Source organism: Diabrotica virgifera, chromosome 8, assembly GCF_917563875.1.
Source record: "Diabrotica virgifera virgifera chromosome 8, PGI_DIABVI_V3a".
Taxonomy (NCBI): domain Eukaryota; kingdom Metazoa; phylum Arthropoda; class Insecta; order Coleoptera; family Chrysomelidae; genus Diabrotica; species Diabrotica virgifera.
The window spans coordinates 121,464,031-121,480,556 of NC_065450.1; positions in this window are offsets into that span (position 1 = coordinate 121,464,031).

The window sequence follows — 16,526 nt, forward strand, 5'->3', positions numbered from 1 at the left end:
TCATAGCATCAAGTTTTGAAGAACTACAAACCATGCTAACCGAACTAGCAAATGAATCCGAACAAATAGGTCTAAAAATGAATTTTGCCAAAACAAAAACAATGACAAACACACAAGATAATAGAAACGTAATACTAAACGACACCACAATAGAAGCGGTTAATGATTATATATATTTGGGACAGATGATAAAAATAGATAAAGAGAACCAAACAGCGGAGGTAAAAAGAAGGGTCAGATTGGCCTGGGCAGGATTTGGAAAATTAAAATGGGCCCTAAAGAATAAAAAAATACAACAATACTTAAAAACAAGAGTGTCTGACCAGTGCATACCCCCAATTCTCACATACGCATGCCAAATATGGACCTTGACCAAGGCAAACATGGATAAAATAATGAAGACACAAAGAGCCATGGAGAGAGCAATGTTAGGAGTAAAATTGACAGACAAAAAGCAAAACAACTGGGTCAGAAATAGAACAAAAGTCAAAGACGCAGGCCAACATAGAGCCAGGCTAAAATGGAGCTTCGCAGGTCATAACGCTAGACAAACGGACAATAGGTGGAATAGCACGATACAACAATGGAGACCATGGACAGGAAAGTGAGCAAGAGGACGACCCCAGATGAGATGGGGAGACGACATTAAAAAGATAGGAGGAACGCACAGGAAACTGGGGGAAGCCTATGTTCAAAATTGGACGAATTAAAGGGCAAAAGAATAAAGAAGAAGAAAGTACCTAACTATTTATTATACAATATAAGGGATAGAATCAAATAACAGAATGTTAAAAAAACCTGAGTTACAGTTGGGTTTTAATTTCAGTATTCTATAAGTGCTAGAATATTCCACAAAGTGTGGTGAACTTTGAGCAAAAAACAGTTTGATTGGTAGATATTAGTAACAGTTGACACGGTATAAAATAACAACTAGCCTGTTTAGCAACAATATTATTACAGCGATATTTTTTAAGGCTATAACCTAATTAAAAAAATCACTTAAATCGGACAACATGTTTAGGAACTACGAGACATAAAATATGACCCATTTTTAAGGTGGTGCGTTAATTTCTTGGAGTAGTGAATATCTGCTAGTCTTAAAAATTATTAAAATAGCGAAATATTTATTAATTTTGGTACACGGGTTGGTTGAATATCGGAATGAGTATTTTCTGAATTTGCTTAAATGCAGCACCCTGTATTTTAATATTGTAATTAAATTAATGTTATTCTAGTAGTATACTTTTGTTACACTCTTCTAACACAAAAACCATATCAATTAGTTCCTCCCTAAAATAATTCACGTTAGTATGTAATAGTAACAAAAGCAACTGGAAATATAAACACCGACTAATGTAAAATTTTAAGATTTAGTGTCAAAGTCATAGCCAACCTAGGTAGAATAGTGTGTGTTTTTATTAATATTTTATACATCAACAACCTTAAAGAAGTAGGAACCTATTTTTATACCTCATCCAATATTAATAAATTAAGGAGCAGTCTACCTAAATCCAATGATTATATATTTTAGTTTGAAAGATTATTTTTTATTGAATATTTTCACGGCCAACCTAATAAAATTTCATGTAATTTTTGTTGCAATATTTATTAATATCTATAAATTAATTAAAATTTGCTACATGCACACAAATATGTCCAGTATTGTACTAAGTGAGTCCAGAGAATCAGTCGTTCCTATTTTCCAACTAATTTGCAAACAGCTTTTCCTTAATATCTTAGCACACAATATAACGTAAAGCTTCACAAACCCCAAGTTAATTGTCGCCATCATTATTCGTCTCCGCTATATTCTACTGTCAATATCCTAGTTTCCAGATCTATTTGCCTAGAATAATAATAGAGACTGACCCTAATGACATAGTTGGAGTATTTTGCAAAATATGTGTCATGGAATTAAATAATAATCTATTTTAAATAGATTCATTGTATTCAATCCATTTTTGATAAAAGTTACATAGTTCTATAAATAAAACATACGTATTTTAAAATTTATAACATGTATCTTTATCGGTACATGAGGAAGAGTTGTCTCAAATCGGATCTGAGAAGACATGTTTTTTCTTATTGTACGTGTGTACCATTACAAAATCTTTATAATATGTTTATTGTTATAATTATGATAATATTAGCATATATTATGTACTGAATAACATATTTTTAAGTACCTGGGATCGGTATTACAGAGTAATGGAGAATTAGATGGAGATGCATGCAGGAGAATTAGGGCTGGATGGATGAAGTGGAAGGAAGCGAGTGGTGTGTTGTGTGACAGAAAAATCCCAATGAAGTTGAATGGAAAATTCTATAAAACAGTCATAAGACCGGCTATGATGTACGGAACTGAATGTTGTGCAGTGAAAAAGAAAGAGGAACAACGAATGTATGTGGCGGAAATAAGAATGCTTAGATGGATGAGTGGAGTGACAAAAAAGGATAAAATTAAAAATGGGTATATTAGGGGAAGTCTAGGTGTGGCACCAATTGATGCCAAAATGAGAGAGCATAAGTTGAGATTGTTTGGTCATGTCCAACGTCGAGACGTTAATCACCCAATACGAAGAATTGCTGAAGTGGAGATTCCTGGAAGGAGTAGGAGAGGAAGACGAAAGAGGACCTGGGGAACCCAAGACGATTAGGCAGGATATGTTAGTAAAGGGGATTAATATTGATATGACTTAAGATAGAACTGTGTGGAGAAATGCAATTAGGGAAGCCGACCCCGCATAAGGATAAGGCAAAGAGAATGATGATGATATTATGTACTGTATAAATTGAAGACATAAGTGGATAAAGGTCATATGTCACATTTTTTGAGAAAATTGTTTTATTGGGTTTTTGTTCTTCTAATATGTTGTTTTACCTTTTAAAATTTTAAAATACCCTATTTTTAGCTAAATAAAAATAACAGGAAGGCATTAAAGCAATATGTCCCACTAGATTTTCGAATTCTAGGGGATAAAAGTATTATGTCCAAGATCGCATTTGGACATAATACCTTTATCCATGTGAAATGTGGAAATATGGAGAATTTTTTCTACTACTTTGAAGATCTGCTAACGAACCTCTATTTGTGTAAAAAGGAAACACTTTAAATCAAAAGGTTCATTTTCGTGTTACGTAAAATTGATAATAGTGGACGAATTTGGCTTCTATCTCTATAAGACATAGATACCTTAATGACTACATGCCATTTCAGCAAGTAGATTTAAGAAAAAAAGGACAGCACATCTGACCACAACTGAATATATTATACCAAGAACACTGGAAAATAAAACTGGTAGTTTTAGTTTGGAAAAACCGGGAAATTTAAGAGAAAGAATAAAAATTTGTTCCCGAAGAGTGTAGATGGTTTTATGAAAACGCGATAGAGAAAAATAAAAAAAATCCCAAAAGGAATAGAAGAACCTACTAAAAATTATGTTTTTATTAATTTTACAGTTTGTACTGCAATTTTTTTTGACAATAAATGCCCATTATTGATACTTAACTCTTTTATCCACTTAACCCTAACATTTTTTAATTATTTTTACTATGTGGATAAAGGTAATATGTCCACAAAATTTAAAATATTAGGCTTCAAGTAACTTTTTTTAAATTCAATTAAAAGTGTGAAAAAATTACCTTCAAATTATTCAAATTAACTTGGAACAAAAGACACTAAAATGCTCATTACTCAAAAACATTATTTTGTGACATATGACCTTTATCCACTTATGTCTTCAATTGTTATAGTAATATACAGGGTACGGTATTAGTGCGAGGAAGTTCAGTTGCTTGTTTGTCATAACGTCATAAGAGATACGAAAAAAATGTATTTGCATTAAGCTGGAGCATAGATAAGGCCATAATCTAAAAATATTTTTAAATATACAGGGCCACACATATTAACAGAGTAAAACAAATTTATGTTTTTTATTGGATCACCCTGTATATTCTTTTATTTTTGGATTCTTCTTGATGTTTTCGTTCTTAAAATAATGGTTTTGCAATGTAAAAGGGGGTAGTTTAAAAATAATAAATACGTTTTTTTTTTTATTAATTTTGTATCAAAAATCGTACCCTGCAGAATTTTAAGTGATTTGACATCAAAATAGTTATTAACGTACCAAGGGTATTATTAGGATAATAACGATTGAGATCAATGGTGTATAAATATAGGGTGAGGCAGATAAAGGGCCTATTAGAAATATCTCAAGAACTAAAGGTAACTGAATTATGAAAATTGGAATGATGAGGTTTTGAAGACTGATCTATTTAATGAAAATATTTTCATCTACTTGGTACTTCCGGTTATACCGGAAGTTGCTTATAACTTCGTTTTTTTAAATGGGACACCCTGTATATTTTGATATTTTTCGATTCTCCTCGATTTCTTCTTTCTTAAAATATAATATTTTGTAACATTATACAGGGTACGTTAAAAGATATTTACGTTTTCTTATTAATTTCGTAGCAATATTCACACCTTGTAGGATTGTAGTAGTTTGACATAATAAACTTTATTTATATTCAAATGATTTTTAATATAGTCTACTCTTATTAGCAATTATTAGTATATCTAAATTTTTAATATTAGTTTACACGGTGGGTCTAAACTCGGAATAAGTATTTTCTGAGTTTTCTTAAATGGAATACCCTATATTTTAGTATTGTAATGAAATAATATTTCATGGTACTTTTTATTTCTTAAGCATTCCCTGTAACTAACTGCTTTAATTTGTGCTTAATTGTTAATCGCACCAACAATCTTAACTTCGATGGTATTTTGACAGTTCAACCATTATTGGCAATTTTAAGTATCAGTCTAGATTAATATGTATTTATTTCCAAAAAATTATTTGTGATTGAATATTTTCACGGCCAACCTAATACAATTTCACATATTTTGTGTTGCAATTAATGTTTTGCTTGAATCACCAATAACTCACAAATTAAAGCAGTTAGGTATAGGGAGTGCTGAAGTAATTAAAATGTACCATAAAAGAACATTTCATTACAATACTAAAATATAGGGTGTTCCATTTAAGAAAACTCAGAAAGTACTCATTCCGTGTTTCGACCAACCCTGTATACTAAAACGAAAAATTTAGCTTTACTAATAATTGTTAACAATAGAAGACTATATTAAAAATAATTTTAACATAAATAGAATTTATTATGTCAAACTACTACAAGCCTACAGGGTGTGAATGTTGCTACGAAATTAATAAGAAAACGTAATTATCTTTTAACCTACCCTGTATAATATTACAAAACCTTATATTTAAAGAAAGAAGAAATCGAGGAGAATCCAAAAATGTAAAAATATACAGGGCGTCCCATTAAAAAAAAACGAAGTTACAATCAACTTCCTGTATAACCGGAAGTAGCAAAGAGACCAAAATATTTTCATTAAATAGTTCACACCTCAAAACCTCTGTATAACAATTTTCATGATTTTCTTACCTTTAGTTCTCGAGATATTTCTAATAGGCCCTTTATCTGCCTCACCCATGTATATAGGTACGTTTACCGAAAGCGTTATTATCCGTAATACCCGTGCTGTTTCCAACGTTTAATGTCCTACTAAATATTCTTTATATTGGAATAATTCTTGAAGGAATTAGTTTTAAAATAAGTACATTTTTCATAATTAGTCGTAACGTAATTTTGGTAAGCGTAGTGTAACATAGTAGTGCAGTAACTGAAGGTGGATAAGAGCTATTACCTTCGATTTCGTTGAATCTCCATCGATATGCATGAAAATTGGTGAGTGGTTAGAGGATATCTCAAGGAACAAATGTGACATGGTGTCAACTTGCGCTTTTACCCTGGGGGTGGATGCCACCCCTTCTTGTGGGTTAAAATTATTTTATTAAAAATAACCCCATAACCCGATAGAGGGACAAATTTTAAGCAAAATTAGATATATAAAGTTATTAAAATCAATTAAAACTTTTTGAGTTATTAAAGATCAAAGATTTCAATTTTTCTTGAGAAAAATGCATGTTCTTAGCCGATTTTTTATAGATAAATCAAAAACAATAAATTTTTACAAAAAAGTTGTTACCAAAAGTGAAGCTAATAAAAAATTAAATAAAATCCTTACTAGAAAAATCTTTTAATGTTAAAAAAAGTGAGTTATAGCTAATTTAATGTAAATTTTTTTCGGCGTGTACCCAATTTTAAGATTAAAGCTTAAATACCGGGAAAATGATGCATTTTATAACATCAACTTATTAGACATTTGTGAAAGTACTTATGAAATATCTATCCAATGAGCCCCAGTACAAGTTGATAGCATTAAAATTTATGCTCCAAAAATGTTTCAAAATTTACCTTTCAAAAATTTTTCCAAAAAATGTTATTGTTTTTCTTAAACAACTCCGTTAATTTTTACTATATTAGATTTGCCTAAAAACCATTTGAAAAATAATTCTAATTGCTATTAAACCACGTTGAATTTAATCTTTTAAACCCCTTACTTTTTTAAAAAATAAAAGGTCAAATGGCCCCGGTTATATGGTTCTCGCAGCAAAATTTAAGATTTAAACGTTTATATCTCGGTTATTTTTTACCCTACAGAAATAGTAAAACGTAAAATATTTGATACAAAAGAAACTAAAATTTGGTTATATTATATCATTTTTTACGTATATTGAGTATTTAGGAGTTATTATCAAAAAAAATGACGATAATTTTAAAAATTGTGAATTTTTTAAATTATATCTTTTTTCCAAAAATATGTAGGTATTCTAAACCGGTCAAAATTAATTGTTGAAATCATTACTCATGCTAATATAAAGATGTTCTTGTAAGGATTACTATAAATTTAATTTTTGTGGAAATGGCGTATGTTTTATTTTTCACTTTATCCTAAAGATTTCGAAAGTGGTTCTCTTATTTTCATCATAATTTGCTTAATTTTGATGATATTGACTTCTCCTGGAGCTCATTTGTAGGTATTCTGAAGTACTTTGACAAGTTTTTAGAAGGTATATTTTATAAAATGCATCGCTTTCAAGTTATTTAAGCTTGAATACTTAGATTTGAGTACTCGTCGAAAAAAATATACATTCAATTACCTATATCTCACTTTAAATTAACATTAGTTTAGTTATTTAAGTGAGGAGTGTATTTAATATATCCGATATATTTTCTAGAACATATTCAGTGATTTCTCATCAAATGTGGTATTAATATATGACAGTGGCTGTATAATATTTAATATCATTTTAATAGCTTTAATTCAGATTATGAACAACCTTATTTAATGGTTGTGTTATATCCTTAGTAATTAAATATGCTTTGCATTAGGTTATCATAGTTTGAGTATATCAAAATCGGATTTTCACTCACTAGTGCAGTCACTGAAGGTGGACATGAACTATTACCTACGATTTCGGTGACCCTGCATCGATTTTCATGAAAATTGGCCAGTGGTTAGAGAATATCTCAGGTAAAAGAGTGACATGGTGCCGCCAACTTGCGCTTTTACTCTGAGGAGGAAAACCCTCTTCTCGGGGTGACAATTATTTTATTAAAAATAACTCCAAAAACTGATAGAGGGATAAATTATAAGCAAAATTTGTTGTATAGAGTTATTGAAATAAATAAATACTTTTGAGTTACCAAAGTTCAAAGATGTTAATTTTTCGTGACCTTGTCTTGCTTGTTTTAAACCGGTCTTCCATAAATAACTCAAAACTATAAGTTTTTACAAAAAAATTATTATGTAATACCAAAATTGAAACTAATAAAAAACCGAACGAAACGAAACGTTTATTTAAGGTACTAGTACACTTTATAAGATCAAAAATAATCATTATTTTTCAGAAAACCTTTATTAAAAATGAATATAAAACTTTTTACATATTAATATCTAACTCTTAGAGAGTACAAAAAACTATATCTTTTTTCATTTATGCACGTACACTAATATTGTAGAGGGCGCAAAAATCAAGGGATAAAAAAAAAATAGTTCCGATGGCGGAGAGTTAATCTCAGGATGGGATCTCTGAAACAAAAAAATTGTACGGCATTTGAAAAAGGAAGGTTTCTTACGTGACAGTTTACCACAATTTGACCAAAAATAAAAAATAAATATTTTTGACCATAAAAACTGAAGAAAAAAGAGCGACTTTTTCACAAAAATTTTTCAAATTACCAAAATTTTTTTTTGCGTAATTTTTCACTACCGGTAGTAAACTATCAGGTAAGAAACCTTTATTTTTCAAATGCCGTATGATTTTTTTGTTTCAGAGATCCCAATCCGGAGATTAACTTTCCGCCATCGGAACTACTTTTTTTCGAGGCCTCGACTTTCGCGCCCTCCACAATATTAGTGTACGTGCATAAATGAAAAAAGATATATTTTTTGTATTCTCTAAAGGTACGTTTTCATGCTCATGCAACTTGCGCCAATTGACGTGTACATGCAAACTTGTGCATGCAAATTGGTGCGTGAAAACGAAAATTGTTGACTTGCACAAGTCACAAAGTGTGTCTTGAGTAAAATCTGGATGGTTAGATAATTTGCATGAGGTTGGCGCAAATGCATGAACGAGTAAACGACACACCAATTTCACGAATGACGGGTGGGTGCAATTAGTGTGGTAGAATAAGAATGTGAATGTATTTAAATTGATTTTAAAAGATTTTTTTATTACACAATAGGTTTTATTTTGTAGATGAATATTTTATTAACTAATAATATATTTTAAGTACATGCTGACATACGCGGCAGAAACACGGACCCGACACAGAGAGGACAAAAAGATTGCTCGAAACAGCGGAGATGAAAACCCTTCGAAAAATCGATGGTAAGACTCTATGGGACAGAGCTAGAAGTACAGATATACGACGGAGATGCAAGGTGGATAACATTAATAACTGGGTAAGAAATAGAAGAGTAGAATGGAATGACCACATAAGCCGAATGACAACAAATAGGGTAGTCAGGTCAGCGAGAGACGGTTCCACAATTGGAAGACGATCAGTGGGAAGACCACGAAAACGATGGAACGACAACTTACTAGAGGCACATTCAAAAACAGACAGAGTCATGTCTATACAAAAAGGAGAAGAAGAAGAAGAAGTATATGCTTATAAGTTTCCTAGTTAATCAGCTAAAGAATTTAACAAATGAAAACAATACAGAAATATGGAACACGTTTAAAGATCTCACCTGGAAAGTAATGGAAAAATATACAACGATGCAGAGGCACAAAAAGCAACAAGGGATGACTGACGAAATCCTGGAATTGATGGAGCAGAGAAGTAAACTGAAAGATAACAAGACAGAAACAAAGAAAAACAGAAACTAATTAAACAAAAAATAAAGGTAGCTAAAGAAAAGTACATGGAAGATAAATGCAAGAAATTAGAAAAGTTGAATGAAAAACATGATACGTTTAATATGTTTAAAAAAGTTAGAGAAGTAGCTGGTCTGTATCATAAGAAAACTCCACATACTATAACATAACCGATTCGTCGGGAAAAATGATAATAGACGAACACGAAATTCGAACTACCTGGTATAATTATATAAATGAACTGTATAATGACCCGAAGAACTGGAGACTTTAGATGAAGGTGAAGGATCAGAAATACTAAAATCAGAAATACTACATGCTATAAAATTGGAAAAAAACAAGAAAGCCGTTGGTTCTGACAACATACCTACAGAAATGTTAAAGCTCATAAATGAGGAAAACATTGGAATACTAGTCAAACTTTTCAATGATGTTTATTCGACTGGTGATATCCCTGAAGATTGGTGAAAGTCCGAATTCATAACCCTCACCAAAAAAACAACGTCCGAAAAACTGTAGCGATTATAGAATGATAAGCTTTATGAGCCACACTTTGAAAACCTTTCTACGTATCATCCACAGTAGAATCAGAGATAAATGTGAAGAAGACCAGGATGAAACACAATTCGGCCTCAGAAATGGACTGGGAACCCGGGACGCACACTTTGCACTAAATGTATTATTGCAGAAATGCTGAAATCAAAGGAAAGACGTCTTTGTTGTATTTATTGACTATGAGAAAGCCTTTGATTGAGCCACATCACAAATTAATTAAGATATTAAAGGATAAAGGAGTTGATAGTCAAAATGAACGAATCATAGAAAAATTATACTGGCGTCAAACAGCGACAGCTTGCATAAATGGAAAATCTACAGAAATATGCAAAATACAAAGAGGTGTCAGACAGGGTTGTATACTGTCCCCACTGTTATTCAATTTATATTCAGATAGAATATTAAAGAAGCGCTGCATAATTTGGAATGGGGTGTGAAAGTTAATGGAATTCTGATAAATACAATCAGCTATGCAGACGATACAGTTATTTTAAGTGATGATATGAATGTATTACAACACCTTTTAAATGCTATTGACACAGTGGGAGGAGAGTTTGGTCTAAACATAAACTGTTCAAAAACAAAATACATGGTAGGTATTTAGCCGTTTGGCCAATCAAGATTCACGGTTATATGTTGATGGTCGTATAATTCAAAGAGTACCCAGTTTTAAATATCTTGGTCACCATATTACTGAACAACTAGATTTAGATAAAGAGATAAAATGTAGAATCGAGATAGCCCACACCACATTTTTAAAAATGAGGTCATTTTTCTGTAATGATAACTTGCAACTTCAACTTCGAAAGCGCATGATGAAATGTTACATTTGGTCAGTCCTCTTGTACGATGTCGAAGCATGGACATTAAAAATATCCATCATTAATCGTTTGGAGACCTTTGAAATATGACTGCACAGACGTACACTGAAAATACCATGGACGGCTATGTTGACAAATGTGGCAGCCCTTAAGAGAGCAAATGCTGCCCGCAAGCTGCTTGATAACATCAAATATAGAAAGATGGCCTATTTTGAACACGTAGTAAAGGGAGACCGGTATAATATCCTTCAACTTATTATGATGGGTAAAATCGATGGACGCAGAGGAATTGGTAGAAAGCAAGCCTCTTGGTTAAAGAATATCAGGGAGTGGACAGTAATAAAGAAAGCAGAACAACTATTTTGAATAATCTCGAGACAGAGACAGTTTCGCCATGTTAATCTCCAACGTCAGGACTTGATAGGGCACGTTAAGATGAAGAAGCTTATAAGTTTAAATTTTGTATTTCGGTTTGTCTTCTATTTATGTAATCTGGTTTAGCGTAATTTTACATATTTATATTTTTTAATGTTCTTTTCTGTACTCACTAATCCTATACAAATTCCATTTGCCAAATAGAAAATAAAGTAATATTATATACTAAGGACGTTTAGGTTGGAATAAATTAATTTTCCTAAAATTCATTTTTTCATTTACTGCTGTCAGAAAACATAAAACATGTTTATTTTGCAAATAAATGCTCAAAGTTGCAGATAATCGTTCATGTGGTGCAATTAAACACTTCATAACAGTATCAGTCCCTTTTATTAACGTTGTAACTAAATTCCTAAATCTAATAAATGTCGATAAGTTGCCTCATCCATGCGTAGTTACCTAAGTACGAAAATCGTCTGGTGCATTTGATAATTCTTTTATTCAATTTAAATGAGAATAACTGGCTCTATTTTCAATCCAACTCTTCTGAGAGTTTCTTGTTTTTTTTACTTTTACCACTTTTAACTTTCTAATTAAACAAACAACAGCTAATACTGATAATACTATTTCGTCTTCGTTGTCTATCTCTGCTCAATGACAATCTGAATTGAACTAAAGTGTGAGGTTTGCATGCACAAGTCAACTTACGCAAGTTACATGAGCGTGAAAACGTACCTTTAGAGTTAAATATTAATATGTAAAAAGTTTTATGTTCATCTTTAATAAAGGTTCTGAGAAAAAAATTCTTGAAAAAATGCTTATTTTTGGTCTTCTAAAGTTAGACCGGGAGATATTATACAGAAGTTCAGCCACGATTTTCTAAGTCCTGCCCTTTGCAATAGTGGAAGGGTAGACGAGGTACTTACAATTTGTGTAAATATCCACAAATTTCATGTGACATTTTCCTGTAAAAATTAGATTTTCCCAAAAAATAAAAATAGGGTTTTGCGATGAATTTCTGAGTCCTGCCATATCCGTAGAATGACAGGATACTATGGATTTTATGAAGAAAATTTTTTGGGCAGGAGGGTTGCAAACGTGCTAACGGAGTATATATGTATAGAAACATGTAAGGAAAATAATGAAATTTTCATGATTTTCTGGGTACGGCCAACTAAATAAATTAAAAATATTTATTTCAAAATGATAAAAAAAATGTTGGCATGACGTCTCCTACTGTTTAAGTATACTTGTCTATTGGAAAATTATGCGCAAAATTGTTACCCTGATTCCGTGATTTTCTGAGTCCTGCTTTTGAAAAGTTATAATACTTAAATACAATCAATACTTTTTCGGTACTCGGCAGGAAGGTTAAACGGTTCTTGTAAGACGGCAGGAGTCCTAGATTTGTAAAAAAATTCGTGAAAAATTCCACGATGTTCTGAGTCACGCCAGTTTGCATATGTTTCAAGAATCTTAATATAAGTTTACAAAGAGGCAGGATGGTTTCATAGTTATTTCCTATACAGGGCATTAGTGTGACAAAGTCCAATTACTTGTTTGTCGTAAGAGATAAGAAAAAAATTATTTAGGTAAAACGTGGGGCAGAGAGGATAATAATTTAAAACTATTTTCTAAAATACAGGGCTACCCGTATTGACGGGGTGACACACACTTATGTTTTTTTAATGGAACACCCTGTATATAATTTTAAGATTCCTAAGATAATTGTAAGACAATTTAACACAATTCACATAATCCAAAAATGTTTCCTAAGGGAGCTAGATCTCTTTGAAGATGACGCCTTGTAATTAGATTTTTGTTATCTCCAGAATGCTTCGATTTCAATAGACAAAAATTGGTCCGTCTTTTTATCTTCCAGATGTAAATCAATTCCATAAATTGCGAATCTCTAGTACTGGTCATAGGAGTTCGTTTTGGGTAGGGCAACGGATATTTTATCGCATAACTTTTTTGTCTTTAACTTTTAAGAATTGTTGACACTATATTATTAAATTATGAGGTATTCTAGTACTAAACGGTACTCTTGCTGTAAGTTGGTAGGATGCACAGTTTTCTAGAAAAATCAATTCCAAAATTTGTCGTATTTTGAATTTAAGAAATATTTAAAAAAATAAAAAAAAACGGTGTATTTACCGACTTAAAGCAAGAGTACCTTTTAGTACAAGGATACCCCATAGTTTAATAATCCAGTGTCAAAAATGCTTAAAAGATAGACACAGAAAAGTGATGGGATAAAATATCCGTTTCCCTACCCTAAACGGACGCCTATGACCGGTACTAAAAATTGACAAATGATGGAATCGATTTATCTCTGGAAGATAAATAGGTGTATTTCTGTTACAAAATCTCGTGAACCTAATTCATTCATTTGGTGACGTCAATATACGAACGAAACGATTGAATCCGACATTACTGAAAATATCAAGGTGCAGATGGGACCCTGTCGCGCAATTCGCAGCAAATAAAATAGTCGTATGTTTTTAGGCTTCATTTTATTTCGGTTATACATACGCATTTTCAAGGTTCACGAGGTTTTGCACTTACTCTACCAGTTTTCGTTTTTCTAAATAGAAGTGTTCTGGAGCTATTAAAAAAAACTAATTAGAATACGCCATCTTTGAAGAGCTCTAGCTTCCTTGGGAAGCATTTTCGGAGGAAGTGAATTGAGTTAAATTTTCTTAAAATTGTCTGAGGAATCTCCGGGCTTCGATTGTTAGAAGAGTTTCTGGACACCCTGTATAATGGGTACAATCCCTACTATAACCAATTAATTGTAAAATGATTGATTTTCTTCCTATTACTTTTATTAAGTTTACTTAGATAGAAATATGATATAATCGCTTAAAATAAATTTGTTACACTTTGGTATTATATTTGAAAGGTGTATAAAAATCCCTGACATTACTCAGGAAAATAATATTTAATACCGTACGACTCTTTTAACGATATAAAAATTAATTTTTATGTATTAAATATCTTTGCGGTTATCCTGCCACGTTGTAAACGGTTTTATATTAGTGTTTTTTAAGCATACCTGACATGGCATGACTCAGAAAATTGTGGTGATATGAATATGTTTGTATAACAACCTGCAATAATTTTACTGACTTAAAATTTTATTTTTATATACGAAATAACTACACAACCATCCTGCCTCTTTGTAAATAGCTTTGTATTAACATTCTTGAGATATGTCCAAAATGGCATGACTCAGAAAATCGTGTAACTTTCCACGAATTTCCTTACACATTTTTTAACCATGTTTAGTAAAAAAGGTGTAAGCAAACATCCTGCCATTTTGAATAATGTCTACTTAAATTATTTATTTTATAATAAAATTTATTTTATGACTCGGGGATAAAATCACGGAACCAGGGTGAAAATTTTCCACAGAATTTTCTAAGATAAGTGCAGTTAAACATTAGGAGACGTCATGCCAACATTTTTTTCGATAATTTTCAAATAATTTTGTTTAATTTATTAAGTTGGGAGGACTCAGAAAATTATGAAAATTTCATTATTTTCATTACATGTTCGTATATCCATATATGTACTCCCTTATTTCTTTTGCAACCCTCCTGCCCAAAAAATGTTCTTCATAAAATTGATAATATCCTGTCATTCTATGGATATGGCAGGACCCAGAAATTCACCGCAACTCCCCATTTTTTTCCTCATGGAAAATCTAATTTTCACAGGAAAACGTCACAGGAAACCCGTGGATTTTTCCATAAATTGTAAGTACCTTTTCTAACCTTCCAGTATTGCAAAGGGCAGGACTTAGAAAATCGTGGTTGAAGTTCTGTTAATATCTCCCGGTTTAAGTATACTAGCACCTTAACGTAATTTAGGAGGGTGTACGTACAGTACCTACACTTTCTGTCACATATTTATGTCAAGGATGTGTCAAATAGCTTTAAAGTACTGGGTACAAATACACCCTGTAACTCAGTAAGGAGGCACATTTTGTTTAAGCGATTTGAGTAAAATCTTAATATTTTGAGCTCAGGAATCTACAGTATATTTCCAGTTATTAATGAAACACCCTATATACACTCACCGGCAGAGAAAACAGGCACCCCAAAAAATGGGTCATTTTTAATGTCTTGTATTTCCTAAACCTGATGTCCAATTTAAGTAATTTTTCTAATATGTTATAGCCTTATTCTTTATCAATGTCGCTGTAGAAATATTGTTGCTAGACAGGTACATTGTCATTGTATACAGGGTGTACGAATCAAACTGTGTTTTTTTCTCAAAATTTGGAACACCCTGTGGAATTTTCTAGCTTTTATAAAATACTGAAATTATAACCAAACTATAGCCTCAGGTTTTCTTAACATTCTGTTTTTTGATTAATTCGCTTATGTTGGATAATAAAAAAGTTAAGCACTTTAACAACTACCCCCGTTTTTCGTTAATACAGGGTGTTTTTAAATAAGTACGGCAAACTTTAAGGGGTAATTCTGCATGATAAAATAATGACAGTTTGCTTTATAAACGTATGCCCGCAAATGCTTCGTTTCCGAGATAGGGGGTGTTGAAATTTTTCTTACAAACTGACGATTTATTTATTTCTCTAAAACGGTTTGTGATATGCAAATGAAATTTGGTAGACTTTAAGAGGTAGTTATTGTGCATTTTTTAGCATACAATTAAGAATTTTATATTCACCATTGGCGTGCATACGGGTATAAATATTTTAGATATATCCCGTATGCACGCCAATGGTGAATATACAATTCTCAATTGTATGCCAAAAAAAAGTGCGCAATAACTAGCTCTTAAAATCTACCAAATTTCATTTGCATATCACAAACAGTTTTAGAGCAATAAATAAATCGTCAGTTTGTAAGAAATTCAACACCCCCTATCTCAGAAACGAAGTATTTGCGGGCATAAGTTTATAAAGCAAACTGTCATTATTTTATCATGCAGAATTACCCCTTAAAGCTTGCCGTACTTATTGAAAAACACCCTGTATTGACGAAAAACAGGGGTAGTTGTTAAAGTGCCTAACTTTTTTAATATTCAACATAATCGAATGAATAAAAAAACACAGAATGTTAAGAAAATCTGTGGCTATAGTTGGGTTTTAATTTTAGTATTTTATAAAAGCTAGAACATTCCACAGGGTGTTCCAAAGTTTGAGAAAAAAACACAGTTTGATTCGTACACCCTGTATACAATGACAATGTACCTGTCTAGCAACAATATTATTACAGCGATATTGATAAAGAATAAGGCTATAACACATTAAAAAAATTACTTAAATCGGACATCAGGTTTAGGAAATGCAAGACATTAAAAATGACCCATTTTTGGGGTGCCCGTTTTCTCTGCCGGTGAGTGTATTATAAGAATAAGCGGGATTACTCAAAAGTCTACACCATACATCATATTTTTTAACAAAATAAATTTCTGATATAGCCCGATC